The sequence below is a fragment of the Mesoplodon densirostris genome, chromosome 2 (genome assembly GCF_025265405.1).
Source record: "Mesoplodon densirostris isolate mMesDen1 chromosome 2, mMesDen1 primary haplotype, whole genome shotgun sequence".
Lineage (NCBI taxonomy): Eukaryota > Metazoa > Chordata > Mammalia > Artiodactyla > Ziphiidae > Mesoplodon > Mesoplodon densirostris.
In genome coordinates this window covers 23,644,266-23,666,633 of record NC_082662.1, presented here as the reverse complement: position 1 = coordinate 23,666,633, position 22,368 = coordinate 23,644,266, and the positions used below count along the sequence as shown (strand labels likewise).

At 50.9% G+C, this 22,368-nt stretch overlaps 1 protein-coding gene across 22 annotated transcripts in view; it reads right to left on the bottom strand.

Moving 5' to 3' along the window:
- Positions 1 to 21,359, bottom strand: part of EPB41 (erythrocyte membrane protein band 4.1) — a 206,028-nt gene extending 184,669 nt beyond the window's left edge. For 5 of the 22 annotated variants that reach the window (XM_060089312.1, XM_060089306.1, XM_060089308.1 and 2 more), the window contains exon 1: positions 1,609 to 1,735. The gene's annotated coding sequence lies outside the window, so the exon portion shown is untranslated. Of the gene's footprint in view, positions 1 to 1,608; positions 1,737 to 21,199 lie in introns of those variants that run through there. The other 17 variants (XM_060089290.1, XM_060089292.1, XM_060089291.1 and 14 more) reach the window with 6 other exon arrangements.
- Between the last annotated feature and the right edge of the window lie 1,009 nt (positions 21,360 to 22,368).

Sequence of the window (22,368 nt, the reverse complement as noted above, 5' to 3'; positions counted from 1 at the left end):
TTTAATAGTGGCAAAAATATACCGCACTCCAGTTTCCCCAGGGATACGAATAACGCCTATCTTTACCTTAATTATAACCTTCCTGTAGAAGGCACTCTGAATTAGCACCTTGATACCAAGGCAATCTGATGTTCAGGCATTATATCAATTATTTTTAATCTGTCATTTATTGAGTGCTTATTGTGTGCCATATATTCTGCTATGTACTCCATATGGATTATATTAATAACACCCCAAGAAACTATTTTATAAAACCAAAATTGGTCAGCTGGCAAAGAACTTATTATGTTTCTTCCAACTTACAGAAAAGGAAAATGAAGAGTACATCAAGTTTCCACAAAAAGTAAGAGTTAATGCTACACAACAAAATAGAGATAAGAATTATATAGATATTTATAATATCTATAGCATATATATAAATATATTTGATTTAAACGGTAAAAAATACTGCCAAGACTGAGATATAGAAAACAATAATGAGCAACAGCACTGGGTACAGTATATATCCTCAAGAGAGTATAAATTCACTATAATAATATCCAAGACAGAGACATAACCATTTCTTGCAATCTTCCCTAAAAACAGAAAGAACAGAATAGCAGCTGTGAAATCACCCAGACTACTAAAAAAAGCTCGGCATCTCTTAAAAAAAACTAACTCCTAATCAGCAATACATGCCAAAAAACGGCAAGTCTCCACAGACTAGGCATTTATGGTTGGGTACAGTTAGAGAAACAACAGGATGACAGTCGCTATCATGTGGCCAGAAACCTATCCGTCAGCAATTTGTTTCACGTGAGATCACTTTCTCTCTCAAGAGAATGCCCGTTTCTGGGAAGAAAAAACCTCTTTTGGCAAACCCCCACCAGGACTAACAGCCTGGGGATGCATCTCGGAGGGCGAGCCTAGATCCAGCCTCTCCACAGGTAAAGGCAGCCCAGCAAGCAGGAGGAAATACGTCCAAGCCGACAGATGCGCGAACTGAAAAAGGAGGTCACGACGCTGAGAGAATCTATTTAACCCTTTGGTCCCTGGGACCCGGGAAGACTCAGCGGGAGAGCATGGAGCCCTCGGGTTTGGGGAATTTTTCTTAATGATGTGGGTGTCTATGGCGGGAAGGCCTTAAAGTCCTTGCAGGGCTCCCTCCACCCCTCACATTGCGCCTGACTTCTCCAGACCGCCCAGCTACCTCTTCACCGAGAAACCTCTCTGCGGCTGCACCCCACACCTTCGCCGCCCGAAACCTGCAACTCGCCCCCATCTGGTTTCCTTCCAGGGCTCCTGCCCACTGTACAGTGACTGACAGACCAGACGGTACCGATTTCCCCTCGTCAAAAATGCACCCCGAGCCTAACTTTTAAACGCTCCCCCAGCGCCACCCCCGCCTCTTTCCCCTCAGGCCGGCCGCGTCCCCGGCTCCAGCCCCTCGGCCACCGGCGTGCCGAGGGCGTGCGGAGGCCGTGGAGCGCGCGCCCCCGGCCCGGGCCTGCGGGGGGCTGGAGACAAAGAGGCTTCGGCGCCGCTGAGGCCTCCAGGACCGTCCCCTCGGGGACAGCTCCGAGCCCCCCACCCCAGCTCCGCTCGCGCGCCGCCGCCGCCTAGCCTCACCGCTGGCTCCGGGGCCCGGGCTCCCGTGCCCGCCTCTGCAGCCGCCAGACGAACAATGGCAGAAGGAGGCGCCGGCGTCCGAGGCTCGGCCCTCTGCGGCTCGCTGGCCCGCGGGCTGCTGGCGGGCGGACTGACTGACTGACTAACCCACCGGCGGAGGGAGGGAGCGAGCGAGTGGGGGAGCGAGCAGGCGGCCCCGGCGCGCGCCCTCCCGCCTTCACTCAGCGAAGCGAGGCCCGCCCGGCCCTTAGCCAGCCCGCCCCGCGCGCCCCTCCCCCTCTATTCGCCACAACATTGTAGTAAATTTCTATTGGATGGCGCCGCAGGGAAGTAGTGGGCCGGGCCCGCGGCCCGCCAGCCCATTGGCTGAGGCCAAGTTCTGGCTCCTCTCATTCCCCCCCCTCCCCTAGGCCGGTAAGTAGCAGGGAGGGGAAGGAAAAAGAGAGGAAAAGGCTAGGGGCTGGCCGCGTGTGCGCAGGCGCAGGTCGAACCCGCTCTAGGGTCCGTGCGTTCCCGGACCCTGAGGTACCCACGTGGGGAACGTGGCCAGTGCCCTGGACGAAGGTGACGCCCTTTCCCACCCCACCCACCCCAAGGAGGGCCAGGTAAGGGTCTGAGATTTGGAAGTTGCTCCCGAGCTACCCACACTGACTGTCCCCCAAATGGACCTAGTGACCTTGGGTAAGTCATTCAGCTTTTCTGGGCCTCAGTTTCCCCATCGACTAACTTGACGTCTCTAGGCGCCATTCCAACCCTGACATTCGATAAGACTTCACCTCTCCGGGCAGCTGTGTAAGGCCTGAAATGGATGCTGAGTGTTGTGGCCACGCCAAGATTTCAGCTATCTTCTGCATTTACGGGTCTCCTAATTCTGCCCTGGCTGCCTCAAAATCATGAAAACTTAGCTTCCGAAGTCTGGTCTCCAGCTGAACTTAGGGTTGCTCTGACAATTGCCTGATGTGCTGTTATTTCCTTTCATTAGTTTCAGAGGCCCCTTGGACCTTCACACTCCCTGCCAGGCTGGTGTCTGAACAGGCGAGCAGAAAGAAGGCTCTGTTTTAAGCATGGTCCCTATAAGGTAAGATAATTCTGGTATTCCAATTTTCGAGATGAAGAAACCCAAGCAGAGAGGCTTAGACCTGCCACGATAAGAAGCCAGGCAATCTGACATCGGAGCCTGTATATGACAGCTAAACTATCTCCTCGTATCTAATCACAGCCCCCTCACAACTCAGCTCAGCCTCTAGAAACAGACTACCTGAGTTCAGTTCTGTCTCCCTAATTGTTTGCCCTACTCTGTGCTTGTTTCCAACCCATAAAAGGGGATAATAACAATTCCTACCTCATAAGAGTTATTGTAAAAATTAAATGAGTTAAAATAGGTAAAGGGCTGGGACTTCCCTGGTGGCGCAGTGGTTAAGAATCTGCCTGGCCATGCAGGGGACACAGGTTCGAGCCCTGGTCCAGGAAGATTCCCACATGCCGTGGAGCAACTAAGCCCGTGTGCCACAACTACTGAACCTGCTCTCTAGAGCCCATGAGCCACAACTACTGAAGCCCGTGTACCTAGAGCCCGTGCTCCGCAACAAGAGAAGCCACCGCAATGAGAAACCCGCACACCACAACGAAGAGTAGCCCCCACTCGCCACAACTAGAGAAAAGCCCACGGCAGCAACGAAGACCCAATGCAGCCAAAAATTAATTAATTAATTAAAAAATATACATATGTAAAGGGCTTAGAACAGTGCCTAGCTCACAGTAAGATCTACCTAAGTGTTAATTATTACTGCTATCTGGAGACTAAAATATGAACTGAGAGGTGTGGGGCTCGCTGACATAATAATATATTTGGTAAGCACTCAATTGCCAGCACCTAGCTGAGCACATTACATGGTTATCTGTTTGAAACATCATAAGAGACCCTTGAGGACCACCTGACTACCCTATCTAAAACAGCCTCCACTTACACACCCTTGCCCTGCTTTAATTTTGTTTCATGGCACTTCTACCTGACTTTCTACTATATATTTACTTATTTGTCCCTCTCAATAAATTGCTGCAGTTTAGACTCACTAGACTGCAAGCTCCAGGAGGGCAGGGACTTTGTCCTCTTGCTCATCTCCCAGAACAGTGCACACTCAATAAGTATTTGCTGAACGAGTGAATGAGTTATCCCCATGTTATATATAAGGTAGCTGAGGCTTAGTTAGGTCAGGTGACTTGGCCAAGGTCATTCTGTGTACTAGGGGTGAAGCACCTGTACATATATATTCTTGAATATTCTGGTCCCCTGCCTCAGGTCCTCAGGTTCGGGAGCTCTAGCTCTACCACCTCTGTGCCTCAGAGGCTTCCTTCACCTATCAGACCTGGAAATCTGGTGCCATGAAGGATAAATCCTGAAGATCAATCACAAGACAGCTCACCACTACCATCTCTGTGTTATCCAGCAAATACAGATTCATGAAAACCAATATTCTCTATGCCATGAAGTGCTAGGCAATGACACACTGTACTTAAAGAGGCTTCATTGGAGTGTGTAGTATTTAATAATCATCACCCTGAAAAAAAAGTGGGGATCTTAGGCCAGCAGAAAACAGCCAGACATAAGGCAGATGTAAACCACTCAAATGCAGAGTGCCGTGCAACACCACACCAAAACTGTTGACACAGGCTTTAGAATCTTAAAGGTTTCAAATCCAGTCCTGGCTTTTAATTCTTAGCCTGGAGATGAAAGGGCTTTGTAAACTGTAAAGTACTATCCACACATGTTATTAGTTAGGTACACACCATCACCTGTTAGGCTAAGTGCCAGATCCTTGAGCATAGCAGGGCCCAACACATAGTAGGTGGGGAGAGGAAAAGTAATGCCCAATCCAAAGGCAGAGAAACTACCCTCACTCCTGTGCCCATCTGCCCTCTCAGAAGAGGCCTCTGCAAACCAGACATCCGGCCCCAGCTCACCCTGCAGAGGCTGCCATTGAGTACAGGGTAAAGGTCCCAAGCACCATCTCTGAAGCTAATTTCCTAGGAAGAAACTCAGCTCCCTCCCTGCCTGCTGCTCCATGCTCACATCTGGGTGGCGGCTGTGCCATGCACGCTCCAAGCCCCAGGATGGGGTCTCTAGGGGCCATCTCTATCCCGCCTGCCAGCTGAGCCCACCTCTGCCTCCCCCACCACCCCTCCTTTTCCTTCCTAGGGAATACAGGCCCTGCAAGCTGCCTCTCAGCCCCTGGAGCGGTCAAGGGCACTAAGGGAAAAAAACAAAAAAGACAACATGAAAGGGTCCTAATCCTTCCCCATTGCAAACTGAGCTCCAGCAAAAAGCAAACACCAGCTGCACAGAAGAGGGTGAAATTAGATGGTGAAATTAGGTGGTGACCAGGGGGGAAGGCCAGGGAGAGTAGATGGGGCCTCCAATGACCTGGAAAAGATGAGATTGGAAGAAAGCGGGGGTGGGGTGGGGGAACAGTTGGAGTCTGAACCATTCCCAAATCTGGGACATGGGCAGATTAGGGACACAGCTGGCCTGAAGCCCCAGTGGTAGGGCTCATGGAAAACATTTGTCAGTTGTGGGGAGTGGCAAGAGATGAAGAGGGCTTTGAAAAGCTGGGCCCACCAGCAAAGGGTTCTGAACAGTCACTACTGAATAAAAAACAATCCTGGTACCAAAAGTACATGAAGAGTAGAGCTTTCCATCCGGCCCATGGTAATAAAATTGCAGTCATTTTAGACCTTTTAAACACAAATGATAAATCAAACAAGCTATAACAAGGTGGAAAAATTGCTGTTTATACAGTGGTATACCTTTCTAGGGGATTATTTTTAGTAGCAGTGCTTGCATTGTTCACAGAAAATATAGTTAAGTAAGAAAAAAATTTTTAATCAACATAAAGCCATCAATCAGAAATAACTACCATCAATATTTTGGTGGGAGATTTCCCTTCTAGTACCTCTCCTGACAGATATACTTTTTTGTTTATATATATTAAGTCATATGAAATTGCTGATTTTATAGGTTAAAATGGTCAAGTATCAGCAATTGCATATGGTTCAGCCTAATGCTTTTTTAAATTTTAGATCATATTGTTTCAGAACCCACTTTTTTCTCCTAACAATATATTATGACATCCACAGTGCCCTCAAGTGGATGTACCATAATTTAATTAAACCTAAATGTTATTAGACATTTAGGTTATTTCCCATTTTTCTCTCTTTTTATTTCTTTTTTCTTTTTCTTTCCCTTTTTTTCCCCATTTTTCTCTCTTACATACTTGACAAATATCCTTTTATCTAAATCATACCCATGATTATTTTTTAGAACACACTGACTGCAGCATATATTTTTTAATTATAACATACATAGCTGCCTGTGCTGGTCATTTTTTGAGATAAAAGCAAAAGAAATCAGCAGATGCAATGAAAGACAATACCATGAATGAATACTCTTTCACATTTGAAAACACAAGAGCATGTTTTGACCTCCTTGATAGAATGCACTTTGCTTACAAAAATTGCATTAAGCTCTGTTTTAAAGAGTTCCCTGTGCACAGTAAAAGTAAAAACAGCTAAGCATGATTAAAATCCATATATTGGAGTTGGCAAGTTACGTCCTTTCTGCTGTGAAGACACTCCAAGAAACAAGGGGCAAAAGGGAAGGAAGTCGAAATTGTAAAAGGACCCAGTGGACCGTTTAGTAAGGTATTCCTTCAGGCCTCTAGATTCACAAAATGTTAGAACTGGATAGGCCCTTAGAGATCATCAAGCCCAAGCTGATTTTAAACATATTGGGAAATGGGTCCAGAAACTGGAAGAGACTTGCCTGAGGTCACATAGCACAGGGGCGGCAGAGCCCAAACTTGAACCCAAGTTTTCTGACCCCTACTCCAGATTCTGTTCACTGCCTTCTTCTAAGTGCAGCTACATTTCTCATCCAAAGCTGGAGGCCGAGCTAAATTGTACAGCCACATAACCTAGGACTGTCTGAGCCGGAAAGGACCTTAGAGATAACTTATTATTAAAAATAATGACCACTACATTTATTAGATATTTACTATGTGCCAGGCACGTACTGAGTACTTTATATGCATTAATGCACTTAGCTGCATAGCAACCCTGCAAAGTGTTATTAGCCTCAATTGCAGTTGAAGAAACTACAGTCTAGAAACATTAGGTGATTTGCCCAATGTCACACAGTTTAAACGAAGTCCATCTGCTACCACTGTCCTCTGCTCCACACTGCTTTCATGTCACTCTCAGGAAAGCACTTTGGAAATGAGATGAAGGAGCAACATCAACATCTGTCCCAAGACCCCAGGGAAAGGCTGTTGTGGCTGCTTCTGATTGGAGCCCTGGGCCATTCAAGGAGGGACCCAAGAATCTGACCTCCCATGACCCTCCCCAACCCCCTTCTCTCACCAGCTGGAGTATGCCTAATGTCCCTGATCCAGCCAAGCCTCCAGCTCACTCAAGCTTAACCCACTAATTCTCTATCCCTCAGGCAGGCAACCCTCTAGGCCCAGAGGGTTTCCCAAGAAACATGGGAACAGGCTCAGTGCCACCAGCTAGCTGAGCCCCTCTAAACCTGCTAAAGTCAGCCTGGCCCCACCCTCCCCTGGTAGAGGGCAGAGGAGGAGCTATGGGAGGAGGAGACTGGGTACCCAGAAATGGCCAGGTTTGACTTGCCCTAAGAGCCTCCAAAGCTGCTGTGGCAGGACAGTTCCTGAGCTGTCTGTCTAGCATTTAGCTAGTCTCCATTTCTAAGCCTTCCAGTGACTGGGAGTTTTTCCATGGGGAAAAAAGAGAGAAATGACTACAAATAAGTCCAGCCTCAGCTCTGCAATAAGTTACTGTGTGACTGTGGGCAAGTCACTTACCCTCTCTCTTAGTCAGCTCGGTCTGCCTTAACAAAATGCCATAGACTGGGTGGCTTAAGCAACAGAAACTTATATTCTCACAGTTCTTGGAGGCTGGAAGTCCAAGATCAGGGTGACACCCTGGTCAGATTCTGGTGAGAGCTCTATTCCTGGCTTGCAGACAGCCGCCTCTTCTCATGTCCTCACATGGCAAAGAGAGGGGGAGCTCGCTGGTATCCCTTCTCATAAGGACACTAATCCCATCATGAGGGCCCCTCCCTCGTGACCTCATCTAATCCTAATCACCTCCCAAAGGCCCCATCTCCAAATACCATCATATTGGGATTAAGGCTTCAATGTGCATTTTGGGCGGGATGCAAATTTTCATCCTTTACACCCTCTCTGGCCTCCCATTTCCACACCAATCAAATAGAGGTACCCACCCAGGATATCACCCGGGGTAGCAAGAAAGATCAATTATGTGGGAGGTGCAAAGAGTTCTTCAGATTACAAGCCCACACCTGTGCTAAGTATGATTTTTATTGTTTATTTTTATTTTTATTCTGCTATCAACCAAGCAGAAAAAAATACTCAGTCCCAAGGCAAAAGGCTCCCTGGAACTGAGGACATGCTGGTCCCCCCTTTCTTCATCCAGCAGACATTACTGAGCACCTCCTGTGCATAGGCACTGGGGATCACGGGATGAATGAGATGAGACCAGTAGCACCAAGAACAAACACCCTCATCGTCATCCCATATTTGGGTGATGGCAAGAAGAGATAAAAGGATTGGGGGCTTTTTTTTTTTTAACATTTATTTCTTGCATTGCTCTATTTAGCAAACCCTTAATATTGCCCTGAAAACTGGCTATTCTGCAGCTTATTTACTCTTTACGCGGGCCTCTCACTGTTGTGGTCTCTCCCGTTGCGGAGCACAGGCTTCGGACGCGCAGGCTCAGCGGCCAAGGCTCACGGGCCCAGCCGCTCCGCGGCATGTGGGATCCTCCCGGACCGGGGCACGAACCCATGTCCCCTGCATCGGCAGGCGGACTCTCAACCACTGCGCCACCAGGGAAGCCCGGATTGGGGGCTTTTAAGGTAAGCAGACGGAGGTTCAAATCAAAGCTCCACCACTGAGATGCTATGTGAGTTCAGGCGAGTCACTACTCCTCTTTTCCTTATCTATAAAATGGGGATGACATCTGCAAGCCATTGTACCAAGTGCTCTTCATGCAACACGTCACTGAACCTTTACAACAGCCCCTTGAACACGGTATGACTCTAATTCCCATTTTACAGATGAGGAAATAGAATCTCAGAGAAGTGAAAAACTTACCCAAGATCACCCAGCTAGTAAGAGCCAGAGTTAGGATTCAAACCCACATCTGCCTGGCTTTATTGCTAGTACCGTCTTACAGTTTACAGATTGCCTGCATTCCTGTAATGGTCATTATAATAATACCAGCGTAAAGAGCACTCTCTATGTGCCTAGATCCTTTACCTGCATTCCCTTATTTAGTTGTCACAACAACCCTACGGAGTGGGTATTATTTTAACCCCATTCTTTAGCTTTGGGAACTGAAGTCAGAAAGGTGAAGCAATTTGCCCAATGTCACACAGCTAAGAAGGGGTATAGTGGGGAAACCAAGTGTGTCTGACTCCAGAACCCTATCCTTGCCCACTGCACTATCCTGCCTCTCTTCCCTGGTGAAGCCAAACAGGTGTCTATCTCTTTATCTCTGTTTGACAAATGAGAAAGCTGAGGCCCAGCAAAAGGTACTAATGTGCCAACGGGGACCCAACAACTCAGCAGCTAAGCAGGGACTTGAACCCAGGCTCCTGAGTCTTAAACATAGGGTTATTTCCTCCACCCATAATACCTGAATCCTGGGCACCAGAAAATGGCCCTGTGAGCTGGACCTTTGGGAACTATACCTCCCCCAGAGGCAAGGGGACCCCCCTCTAAACCAGGCTAGGCATGGAGAGCCAAGCATGTGCGGGAGAAGAAGGTCTGCAGAATACTGCCTGGGGAAGACAGCGATTGAGCTGGTATGCAGGTGCCCCTAGCTTTGGGCACCTCTGTCTTGGTCTTCCTAAGCCATGGACCCATAGCTGGGAAGAGGGTAGTTATAGAGGAAGCCACTCCAGGCCTGGGCCCCTGCTGGCTAGCACAGCTCTTTGCTGTGATTTCTGCTGAAAAACAAAAAGCTCAATCCTCTGAGCCTAAGTGCTAATTACCAATAATGACATAATAACCATGTGGGCCCAACAGCCAAAGAGTCCCAACTAGAAATTCTGCATAGCTCAGACTCAGGAACAAAAGATTTGGGCACTCCAGCTGAAACTGATGCCCTGGCAGAAAATGTCAGAAGCTAAAGGGCTTCAGAGTTGACACAACCATGGTATTATCTGGCAGATGGAGATGATGACCACTCATACAATTATTTATTGAGAATCTAGTGTGTGTGTGTGTGTGTGTGTGTGTGTGTGTGTGTGCGTGCTCAGAATAGTGCTAGACCCAGAGAGAAGAGGCTTCATTTCTTCATTAATTCACTCCACAAATATTTACTGAGCACCTACTATGAACCACACACTCTTCTAGGTACAAGGGATATAACATTGAACAAGACAGACAAATATTACTATTGTCACTGAGCTTACATTCCAGTGGGGGGAGTCAAACAATAAGCAAATATTCTATAAAGTATTGTATGTCAAAAAGTGATAAGTGCTGTGGAGAAAAATAAGCCAGGAGGGAGGATAGGGAGTGTTGGTGTTGTAGTGCCACACTGTTAAATAGAGTAGTCAGGAAAGGCCTTACTGAGCAGGTGACATGTAAACAAAAAAATTAAGGAGATAAGAGAACAAGTCATGAAAGGATCTGGGGGTAGAGTGTTCCAGGTCGAAGGACCAACAAGTGCAAAGGCCCTGGGGTGGAAGTGTGGCTGGTGGATTCAAGGACTTGCTGCCTGAGATCATACCTCTAGTCATTAACAGAGCTGGGGGAGAAAAGGCATCAGACGGACTGATCACCCACTGTGTACCTGAACTCTCTTGCATCTTAGGACAATTCTGGAGGTAAGGATTATGCTCACTTTTCTCACCACTTTACAGTTGAGGGAATGAGACCCACAGAAGAGAAGTAATGATCCCACATCACACATCTAGAATAGGCAGGTCTGCTTGCCTCCAGCTTTCTCCAGCCTCCCTGTTCCTCTTCTCTATGCCCTGTCTGTGCAAATCCTAAATACATATGTGTTGAGTGAATGAATGAACAGATGAATCCTGCACATTCTCAAGCCCTGCCTTCTCCGTGAACTGCTTCCTAACTGGCCTTGGCTGATTTCTTCTTGTCTCTGCTAATCTAAGAATAACAACAACAATAATTCCAGTATGCCAGCTATGGATGGAGTACTCTACCTGAATTATCTAATTTAGCCCTTAAGTACCTATGAGAAGGTGCTAATATTTTTCCCATTTTGTAAGTGAGAAAACTAAAGCTCACTGAGGTAAAACAACTTGCTAGAGGTCCCACAGCTGGTCAGTGATGAAACGGCGATTCAAACTGAGCTCTGTTGGCCCTTCTTTTAATCCTGTAATGTTAGTAGAAACCTCTGACATCAATCCATCCCCTTTCTTTTAGAAAACAGAAAACAGAGGCTCAGAGAGGTCAGGAAGAGCTGGGTGAGGGCCACAGCCCTCCAGCCCCCAGTCTGGTGGTCCTTCTACTCTTCCACATTTGGGGCTGTGGACCAGGTTTGCCCTTCTAGGCCTATTTCACGGCCTCTGCAAAAGTCTTAGTGTCGTCTTAGCTGCCTGAGGGCAGTTCCAGGGAACTCAGAGTCCACCTCTGTCCCCTCAGCCCTCAACTGTCTCCACAGTAAAATCAGCTGAGGCCTGGGTAACGCAAGACCCTTCTGACTCTGCTTTTCAAAGCACTTGCGGTGGCATTTGATCAGAAGAGGCTGCGGAAGGGAAACTCTGTCCTCATGTGGCTCCTGGAAGAGAGACCATGCAGGCTTGGTGCCAGGAGGGCAGAGATGGGCAAGGGGCAGAGGCCAAAATCAGGCCAAGGGTGAGGATAGAGTGTTCTAGCCAACTAGGAAGGGGGAGGTGGGGGAGAGGGGGCAAAAGACGCTGAGCCTCTGGCTTTAAAACCAGTTTATTGGGTGTCATCTGTTCAACAAGAAACTGTATCAAATACTCCAGGTTCCTAGACTGGGAAGAGGTAGGGCAGAAGAAGGTTCTCAGAGGCAGCAGCTACAACAGCAGTCACAGTTGCCACCTACCACTGAGGCCTCACAGCGCTGACCCTGGACTGAGTGCTTTATCTACATTATTGCCGATCCTCACAGTAAAATCAGCCCCATTCTACAGCGGAGGAAACTGAGGCTCAGGGAGGTGAAATGATAGCCAACATCAAAACCATTCACAGGATAGTACAAAAAGGGTCCAGAGACCTAGGTTCCTGCTGCATGACCTTGCGCCATCAGCCACCTGCTCTGATCTGAGGTTCCTGCATCTGTGCCAAAAGGGTCTTGGTCACCAGCCTTTGCTGTAAAATCCAAGAGGCTCAGGGATCCAGTTCTGCCCAGACTATGGGGCCTCCCACAGATACGGGACATCACTCTGCTGCTGGCTTTGGCCTCTAGCCCAAGAGGGGCCTCTAGGGTGGGGAGTTGGGGAGAGCCCTGCCCTCAAGACTGAGCGTCCTTGGGCCTGAGGCCAAGGTGGGGCAAGGGGTAGGAGGGAGCAAGCTTGGCAGTGGGCCAGGACCCCTCTGGAGATTTGGGCTTGTTTCTTAATCCTTTCCTTCCTTTCTTGGCCAGAGCTCACTGTCAGGAGAGGCAGGGGAAGCAGTGGGTGGGACCAGAGAGATCGAGGAGTCCAAAACATGATGATTTAAGTAGAGTTGCTTTTGATGGGTGCACATTACACTCAGACACTGTACAAGGCCATTTGTGGGGATTACCTCTTTGAAGCCTCCACCCTTCCCTGTGAGGAAGGCTGCTGTCCCCATTTTACTGAGGTGGAAACTGAGGTTCAGAGAGGGCAAATGACCGAAGGCCACTCAACTTATAAGTGGCAGAGCCAGCAGGGAACCCAGGTTGTTAACTCCTGAGAGGCAGCCACTGGGTGTGACTAGAGTCGGGGTAAGAAGGGACAAGGAGGGAAGGAGGGGGGGATGGGAGAGGAGGAGGGTGGAAAGGGCCCTGGCAGTCTATATGAGGGGAGCAGGCAGTCATGAAGATGCAGGACAGAGAGAGTAGCAAGCGATCATCTCCAAAGCGCTGCGTGATCTAGGTCTGCTTCCCTGTCCATCCTCACCTCCCATCACCACCTACCTCTCCCTTTTTGCTCCGGCCATACCAAACTACGTACTTAGGGCCCAAGCACGTTGTGTAGGTTCAAGCCTTCACACACGCTCTTGCGTGTGCGTAGAAATCTGTTCCCCCCACTGCCCACCTAGAGAGCTCTTATTCCTCCTTCAAGTCCCAGCTTAGCTATCTCTTCCCCTGAGGCCTAGAGTTAAGCACCTGCTGGGCTGGGCTCGCTCCGAAGTGCTTCATGCTTCCTGAAGGGTAAGACCCCCCTCTGAGACATCTTTGTGCACCCAGAACCCAGTACACAGTCCATGCTCAATAGATGTATGTTGTCTATACTTGTATTTGATCACTGAATCTTCGAGGCAGGCAAAACAGGTGTTCTTGTCCTCTCTCTCAAGGCGAGGACAACAGGGCAAGAGAGGGAGCGACTTCCAGGGACCACAAAGACATTCAGTGACACCGGCAGGGCTAGAACCCAAGGCTTGTCTGCACCTCACAGCCCCTGTCCGGCCTCCACCCCAAAGAGCTCTCTTCCCTGCTACACCTGCTACACAAGGGACCCCCAAGGCAGAAGTAGGGGGCATGGGCCCTAGGGAAACTGAGGCAGAAGGTGGCAAGGAGCAGACAAGTGGCTTTTAACCCCTGACCCAGCTGTGTCCCTCAGCCAGAGACCCCAGCAGGCCCCATCACCCCCAGACCTAAGACCTCACTCTCACCCCTTCCCCCTCCTGCCTGCCCACTGCAGTCTAGCGCACCCTGCTGGCTCTGCCTCCTGGACAGAGCTCACAACCCCCCGCTGCTCCCCATTCCGTGGCTGAGTCCCAGGCCCCATGCCTCAGCATCACTCACCTGGAGAGTTGCCCCTGCCCCTTCCCTCCTGTCTGTCCTCCACACAAGGTGATCCTCCCGAAATACAAGCCTGGCCACGCCATTCCCCTGCTTCATACCCAATGGTCCCCCATGGCCTCTGGGCCAAGCCTCCTAACCCCCCTGAGCCTGTCTCTCCAGCTGCATCCCCCCAAGTGCAGGTCACGGCTCAGTACCTTGGCAAAGCAGTTCCTTCCACTAGGAATGCCCTTCCTCCTGGTCTTTGCCTGAGGAGATGTTCACAGTTCACACTTTAGTGCTTCAGTCAAAGGTGGGGTTGGTAGTTTCTGTGTCCTCCTCCCCAGCCAGACTCTGAGCTCCCAGGCGAGGAGGCAGTGGGGGCAGAGATGACACAGATTCACCTCTGCGCCCCATGCCCAGCACAGGGCCTGGCACAGAGTGGGTATGAATGAAAGCAGACGGCTAGGAAAGGGAGGTACATTCCCACTTCCAAGAGGCCTCCTCCCTCCCTATATGCAGGTGACTTTCAGAACCTGTTAGATTGGTTACTACCTGCCTGTCCCCAGCGGGTTCCTCCCAGGCCTGGTCTCCACTGTCTCAAGAGGGATATCTTTGTAATCCCAAAATAATACTCATAATTATAACTATAATAACAATAATTACTATCATTGAGTACTCACCATGTGCCTTACATGCATTATCTAATCCTCATAAGAACTCTTAAGAGGTAGGTAGTTTCTTTTTTTATCCCCATTTTACAGATAAGCAAACTAAGTCTCTATGAGGTTAAATGTCTTGCCCAAGGTCACACAACTAGTAAGCGATAGACGGCAGGATTCAAGCCAGGTCTGTCTGACTCTCAACAACTACACTGGCAGGGCTTCTCCTGCTTTCTGTTCTCTCCTTTCTTGAAAACTCTTGGAGCACCAGGCTGAGTGGGGGCACTGTGCGTGTGTGTGTGTGTGTGCGCATGTGCGTGTGTGTGTGCGCGCACATATGTGAGTGTGTGTGTGTGTGTGTGTGTGTGTGTGTCTATATATATTCAGCAAACAGCCCAGCAGCCCCCACCAATACTGTGCTGGGCAATGGAGATGGACAGAGAAGACTCAGACCCAGCCTCTGCCTCCTTTGGGGAAGTAAGAGAGTTTCACACTAACAATTGCGGCCTTGGGGTGAGCAGATTTGGGTCTGAGCCCCAGCTCCACCCCTAAATAACTATGTGACTCTGGGTAACTCACCTGATTTACTTTGTACCAATTCCCTCATCCATAAAGTTGAGGCCATAATGCCTACCTCATAGGGTCACTGGGAGGACTAGATGAGATAATGTGTCTAAAATAACATATAACAACCAGCCCAGCATATGAAAAATATCCAATAAGTGGCAATAGTACATATGATGACTAGAGAGTCTCAGGATCCCTCGGCCAAGGTGGGATGCAATTCTCCAGGGCCCTCCCTGGAGCCTCCTTAGCCAGGGCCAAATAGTAATAGTGATGATGATTCCTAATCCACCCATTTGCTCACTCAATAATCCTTCAAGGGAAGTATGCTTTATTAACCCTATTTTACACGTGAGGTCACTGAGGCCCAGAGAAGGTGGTTTACTGAACCAAATCACACAGCAAAAAATGGCAGAGCTGGGACCTCCACTCATTTACTTCCAAACTGGGCAGAAGCCAACCCTTATCCTTGGGCCCTGGCCAGCCTGCTGGGGAGTCTGGGGTTCCTAACTCCTAGATTCTAGTTCCACCCAGGTGGGAAGTTAAAAGTAGGAGAAAGGAGCCAAAAAGAGGAACACTTTACTTAGTCCTCTCCCAGAACGAGCCCAGGCCTGGGAGAAAACCAACAGTTACCAAGCAGGGCCCTGTGGCCTGCACTTCTCACTGGCTCCTTCCCACGCCCGTGTGGGGCAAGTGCTATGATATGCATATCGCAGATGAGGTCTCCAAGACTCAGAGAGGTTAGTGACTTATCCAAGATCACACAGCTAGGAAAGTGGCAGTCTTAGGAGGCAGAGTCCTTCCTCATCCCTCCCTCCTTCAGCCCCAGACCTCCCCAGCCGCCCCACCCTTCTGATGAAATCCAGAGGCTCTGCCACTCCTTCCCCAGGCCTAAGCAGAGGCCCTGAGTCTCGCTGCCTAGGCCCATCTCTCTGCTGACTGATGCCTCCTTGGTGCTTGATCCCACACTCAGTTCAGAGGACCCAGAGCTCACTTAACAGAGACCCGGCCCCCAAGGAATGCACAATCTTGGGAGCAAAGAGGGGACTCATGCTCACTGAGCCCCTATAAGGCTGGGCACTTCATATGCATTAGCCATTTAATCCAATACACAGCACAATGACGGGTGCATAGTGATGCTGAATTCATATTTTCTTTCATTCAGAAATATTCATTGCATACCTACTACAAGCAACTCTATGCTCGGTGCTGGGATACAGCAGTGCACAGGTGAACAAACATCCCGGCCCTCGTGGGGCTTACAAGAATAAAAGAATAAACATAACTTGTGTCAGGTAGGTGTTAATATTCCCACTTTACAGATGCAAAACGGAGACGCAAAGAGCCACCCATCAGTGGCTAAAACCAGATGCAAAAATCACTGCATCAGTGTCAGGAGTCTGGAAAGAAGTCAGCTGGTTGTGACAGGATCCTAACTTCAGAGTTAGGATCTTCCCTCAGCTCTTCCTCCCCCACCCCCGGGCCTCCCTTTACACCTCCCAGTGGCCTCAGAGCCACAGGACGCACATTAGAGTAAAGCCCATGGGGCAGTTACTTAGCCAAACCAGTACTCACCCAGAAGCAGCCATGGGGTCACGCAGCCATTGGGGGAGAAGCCGTGGAGTCATCGCCGCAGTGGCACATGGAAGCAAAGGACAGCAATGAGATACAAGCACAGCCAACAAACAAGTCTTTGGGGCCCCTCTTTGGCCTGAGCCTGGGCCCGTGGGGTGGGGGGAACCCTGCCCTTCCCTCTGCCTCCGGGGCTCTTAGGGGCAGATACCGTCTTAGTCAGCAGTCTGATAATCTGATAATCTACCCTGAGCTCATCGGGTCTCCATGGGCCCAGCCCACTGGAGGCAGCAGGATCCCTGTGGACAAACATCAGCTGAGTACCTACTGTGTGCCAGGTGTTGGTCCCTGCCCTCATGGAACCTACAGTCAGTGAGGAAGCAATCTTATAAATAATAAGTGAATTACAACTGTGATGAGTGCTTCAAGGAGGAGACTTGAGAACTTGGGGTCATACCCTGGCTCTACCATGTACTAGCTTGGTGACATTGGGCCTATTTCTTGACTTCTCTGTGTCTCAGATTTTCATCTGTAAAATGCAGAAACTATTAGTACCCACCTCCAGGGTTGTTGTGAAGATTAAGTAAGTTCATATATGTAAAACATTTTGAACAATGCTTGGCACACAGTAACACAGCAAACTTCATAAATGTTAGCTACTGTTATCACAGGGATGGGTTTCAGAGAGATCTGGTGTGGGTCAGGCCACCATCTACCTGAGAAGGTAGAGACGAAAGGAGACAATGAGAGGTGAAGCTCTGAGCCCAGTGCCTGGTGTATGGTAACAAATTACTCAATAAATAGTGGTGACATTCTTAAGGTTGTTCTCCAGTGCATCACCCCAGGGTAAAGCATCTCAGCAGAGTTGCTGTCAGAAATGCTCCCTCCCCACAAACACACACCCAGAAGTGCAGCTTTGGACTGAAAAATAACCAGCACCCACATTCTCACCTGATTCCACAAATGCCTCATCTCCTTTGACCTTCACAGTAACCCCGGAAGTGGACAAAGGCAAAATTTTTACTATTACCATTTTAGAGATGAGGACAGTGAGGCGAAGGGACTCCTCTCTGTGTTTTTGCCTGCTCACGTCACATCTCCAAGACTAGTTAAGTGGTCAAGCCAGGCTTCCAACTGGCATCTGCCTGGATTTTGTTCTCCAAGTCTTCCCTTCCATTTTGCCCTTCAGTCTCTGCCATACTAGCTGTCCAGCCCCAGACAAGCCTTTGAACCTCTCCAACCTCAGTCCCTTCATCTAAAATAGTTGCTGTCAAACAGCCAGCCCAGGATCCAAGCTGTTCCTGACCCAAATTCTCCCTCCGCAGGCTCAGCCACTACTACCCAACCCCTCCTCTAACCCTTGACCTCATCACCAACCTCAGACACTCACCCACAGGCCAAGGAATGTCTGTACTCAAGTACTCTAAACCCATGCTTTACAGATGGAGAAACTGAGGTCCAAATTGGCCACATACCCTGGGTTGCCTTTCAATGCCCAGCTCTTGCACTGAGCATAGGCTGGTGGGGCTGGCCCTCTGGAGAAACTCCCTGTGAGGCCCTGACCCTCAAGTTGCTGCTTCTGCTTCTTTCCCCCCTCACAGGAACCAGTGGGCACCCACAGAGCCTGTCCCCCACCTCCCCAGCCTGAACATCCCAGAGCTCTGAGCTCACCCAGCAGGGGTCAGGCAGGTTCTGCAGGTAAGGGCTAAGCAATGTGGGCACCTCAGTACCTACGGGGTGGAGTCTCCCCCTTTTAGCTGAGTCTGGGCTTTGGAGGCAGACAGACCTGGCTTAGAATCCCAGCCCAGCCACTTCCTAGCTGTGTGACTTTGGTCAAGTCAATTCACTCCCTGAACTCCTGTGAAATAGGGATAATACCTATTCCCTCACGAGGATGTAAGAATTATGAGGAATACGTAATGTTGCATATTAAAGGCTTGGCACAGAGCACCATGCACAGTAAGTGCTCAAGAGGCTGCAGTTCCAACTGTGATTCGAGAACACAGGCCAAGAACAGGACTTGGGGGCCCATCACACTCAACCTTGCCCTTGCCCCATTCTCTCCCTCTCCCCTCATGTGGGGTGAGGGTAGTCCCAAACCAGGTCCCGGAGGCCGTAGTAACAGGCGCCGGAAGATCCTTAGAGACTCTAGGCTCATCTGCCCTTCTCATTTCACAGAAAGAGAAACTGAGACCCAGGGAGAAAAGTGACTGTCCACAGACTATCAGGGAGTGGAATCCTGCCCCATTAATAAACATCAGAATCTTAGGCCCTGGGGAAATTCTGAATGCCCCATCACCCAGGGGACTATCATAAAGGTCCACTCTGCAAATCCCCAACAAATCTCAGGCCACCATGACCTCTATGGTGAGTCTTTCATGAGTATCCTATTCAGCTCTTTGGCCAGCTGACCCATATATGTCACACAGTAGGTGCTCAGGAAAGGCTTAGGGAATAACCACATGAAATTACTCTTTGGTTCCACAGCTCTGCTCAGGCTCCAGAGGTCTCTCCTTGCATCTCCCTTCCTCACTTCCACCACAGCCCGCTTCTTGTCTCAGGTCCTATCAGCTGTACCCAACTCCAGCCAGCAGAGCTCTGGGCCTCCAGAGGCCTGTACTGTATCAGCATCTTCCCAGCCAGGCTGGGAGGTTCCTGCCCAGCAGAGTCAGCCAGCCTCCCTGCCAGGGTCCACTCTGCAAAGGGGGTGCTGGCCTTGCCCTGCTAGGGGCCCCACCCCCACTGGCCTAGGGAGTGGGGCAGCCTGGGGGCTTCTATTGGCACCTGGGGCCTTCAGGAGGGAGACCAGCCTGGTCTAGGCAGTTCAGGGATGGGCTGAGCAGGAAACACATGCGTGTCACCCACACACCCAGGCACTCCACCTGCATCCCACATTGCTAGGAACTGGCAGGCTCTGCCTGTCTCTCCTATACCCAGAGGAAACCTCAGGGCTTCCTCACTCTATTCCCTTCTTAAAACACCCCTGTTGGCCTGTTCCCAGAACAGTTACCATTCTGGTCACTGCACATGCTTTGCCTCATTTGATTCTGCTAATGCCTGTAAGATCTGGATTATTGACTAAGGAGGAACCTGGGGCTCAGAGAGGTGAAGTGATTCATGCAAGGTCACATAGCAAGGAAGTGGCAGGACCAGGATTCAAACCCAGTTCTGCTGCATGTAAAGCCTACAGGGTACCAGAAGTCCCCTCCTGTCCCTCCTCTCTGCTCCCTACAGCTTCTGGATGCCCTTCTTCCCAACACTTCCACCTCCTCTGCAAAGTCTCTCCTCCCCCATTCCTAGTCAGAATTAACAATTACCACCTCATAGCTGCTATTAACACCTTGTTTACATGCACCCGACAGACAGCAGCAGGTATGGGAGTTATTTCTGAGGTGTCTGTCTCTCTGACACTCAGAAGGGACCTGAAGGCAGGGAGTGATCCCAGTAAGTGCTCCTTAGACCTGAGAGTCTGTCACTTCTATCTCCACCCTCCCCCGCACCCCATGCAAAAGTCCTCTGGCCTCCTCCTGTTGATCGCCTGCCCACGCCAGTCCCCAGGCCTGTAACTGGGGTGAAGTTGGGAGCATGCAGTAACCTCAGGGGCTCTGTGCCAGTGCTCTGGCCCCTCCCCGGCCCCACCCTCTTCCCTTCAGTAGCTGAGCAGCTACCCTGACCTGATACCAGGCAGTTCTCACAGGGACTCCCAGCTTCCCTAAGCCCAAGCCCAGGTCAGCCTCTCCCCAAGCCTCCTCCTGGAGAAAAGGACTCCAGAAGCAGAGAGGGGTCTGCCTTCAGCCCTAATCCGGGAACTTAAGGGGGTCACATTCAGCCACTCCCTCCCTGAAGAAGCTGTGGGCCTCGGAGTAACCTCCCCCAGTCCCACGGGGTAGTCCTCCCCTCCCTCCTTCTGGGGCAAGCTAGGGCTGAGGTCAGTCTGGACAAGTCCCGGCCCTCAATTTGCTAGAGGGGAGAAGTCCTATCCCACCCCCAAAGAGGTGGGGTCTCTCTTTGGGGGTAGGATAGGAAAGTGTAGGCGAGGGCAGAAAACTCTCGAAGAAAGACAGAGGACAGGGACAGGGAGAGACTGGGCCACACAGAGGAGATGAGAGACACAGGGAACCGCGGGCAAGCAGGAACCAGAGCACGACAGAGAGACCCGGCCGACTGGAGACAGAGAGAAGTCCCCTAGACCAAGCCTGGAAGGGAGCGTGTGTGTCCAGGGCGGCGACCGGAGAGCCACCCTGGCGGGCAGAGCCTGCGCCCCAGCTCACGGGTCCCTCAGTCCGGAAACTCAAAGTCAGTTACGTAAGGGCCGGAGCGGGGCGCAGGGCCCTGGGCCCGGGTGCCCCCTCCCGCTGCACGCCGCCCGCCCGCCCGCTCTGCCGGCGCGGCAGCTGGCCCGGCAGGAGCACTCGGGGCCCGACAGGGCGGGGTTGGGGGGGAGAGCTGGGCTGCAGCACTCCTTAGAGACACGCCCGCCGGCACCTAACCCGGGACCCCCGACTCAGACAAGCCCGGGACCGCCAGCGTCAAGAGTCCATCTCCGGACGCGAGCTCTCGGACCCCCTTCCCGTCGCCCCTGCCCCTCCCCGCACTCCGAACTTCGAGACGCCCAGGCCCCTCTGGACCCCCAGTTCGGAACTTGGAACCCGGGACCCCTAGAGCCCCCGATCCCGACCCCTAGGACCAGATCTCTCTCCACCCGCGGGACGGCCCGGGCCCTAGGGAGTGGGTCCATCCATCTCTCACCCCGTCCCTCCCGGGGTCGCCCCCAGGCGGTCCGGGCTCACCTGGGCCGGATGGGGCGGAGACCTGGCTGGGCCGGGCCGGGCCGCGTTCTCGCCCTCCGCCACTCTCGCCCTTTAAGAGGTTCCTGCCACTTTGCCCCGCCGGGGGCCTCCACCTGCACTGACAGGGCAACTCCGGCGTGAGGCCCCGCCCCCGACCCGGGGCGCCTTCTGATTGGCGCAGGCACCTGCCAGTCAGCGGGGCGGCGTGGGGGAAAGAGCCAGGCACAGTGAGCGTCGCAACCGGGAAGGGGCGGGGGCTGCAGGTGCGGCGTGACCGGACGCCTAGCTCTGGGCGGCAGGGTGCTGACCTTTTGGGTCTGGGGAGGGTCGGGCAGAGAGCTGCTGGATTGGCTGGTGTGGTGTCTGACGTCATATGGCGAAAGTATGGTGCAATTTGCCACGTGGTGCTACCCTTAAGACTGGGAGATAGGTCATAAGGGACCTAGGAAAGTGACCCTGGCGAGGACCCCTTGGTGACCTGTCCCACCTGTGTGACCTCGAGCGAGTCACTTCTCTGAATCTGAATTTCCTCAACAATAAATCTTACAATGTTTTCCTGAGAATTAGCGATATATGTTAAGTGTCAAGGGCAGGTCTGGCACACAGTTGGTGGCGTTCAGTAAATGTGGGTTCTCCCTTCATCCCCATCTTGCCACTCAGAGACTTTCCCTCTCCTGATTGTCCATCCCATCAGCGCTGGAAGGGGCTTACATAGTCACTGGTCCAAGTCCCCTCCCCTCTTTACCTCATTTCAGACCTGTTCTCACATACTTCCAATGACAGGAAGCTCACCACCTACCAGTCAGGCCTCCTTCATTTTAAAAACGTCCTGAGACTTCAAAAGCTCTGCCTAAAATTAAGGCCAGCTCTGCCCTTTAGGAGTCCTGCCCACAGAGAACAAACCTAATCCCTCTTCCATGTTGAGGAATCAAAGAATCATAAAATCATAGGATATTTCAGGTTGGAGAGCCATGGAGAGCTAATCACTTCTGGGGGCAAATGGAGCATACTGAAGCTCACTGAGGACTAGTGACTTCCTATGACTTCAGTGGTCTTCCTATTAGATGGACTCTGGAATCAGACTGCCTTAGTCTCAGAACCCAACACTGCTACTTACAAGCTGTGTCGTTAAATGAAATAATCCATGTAAAGTACTAAGAACAGTGCCA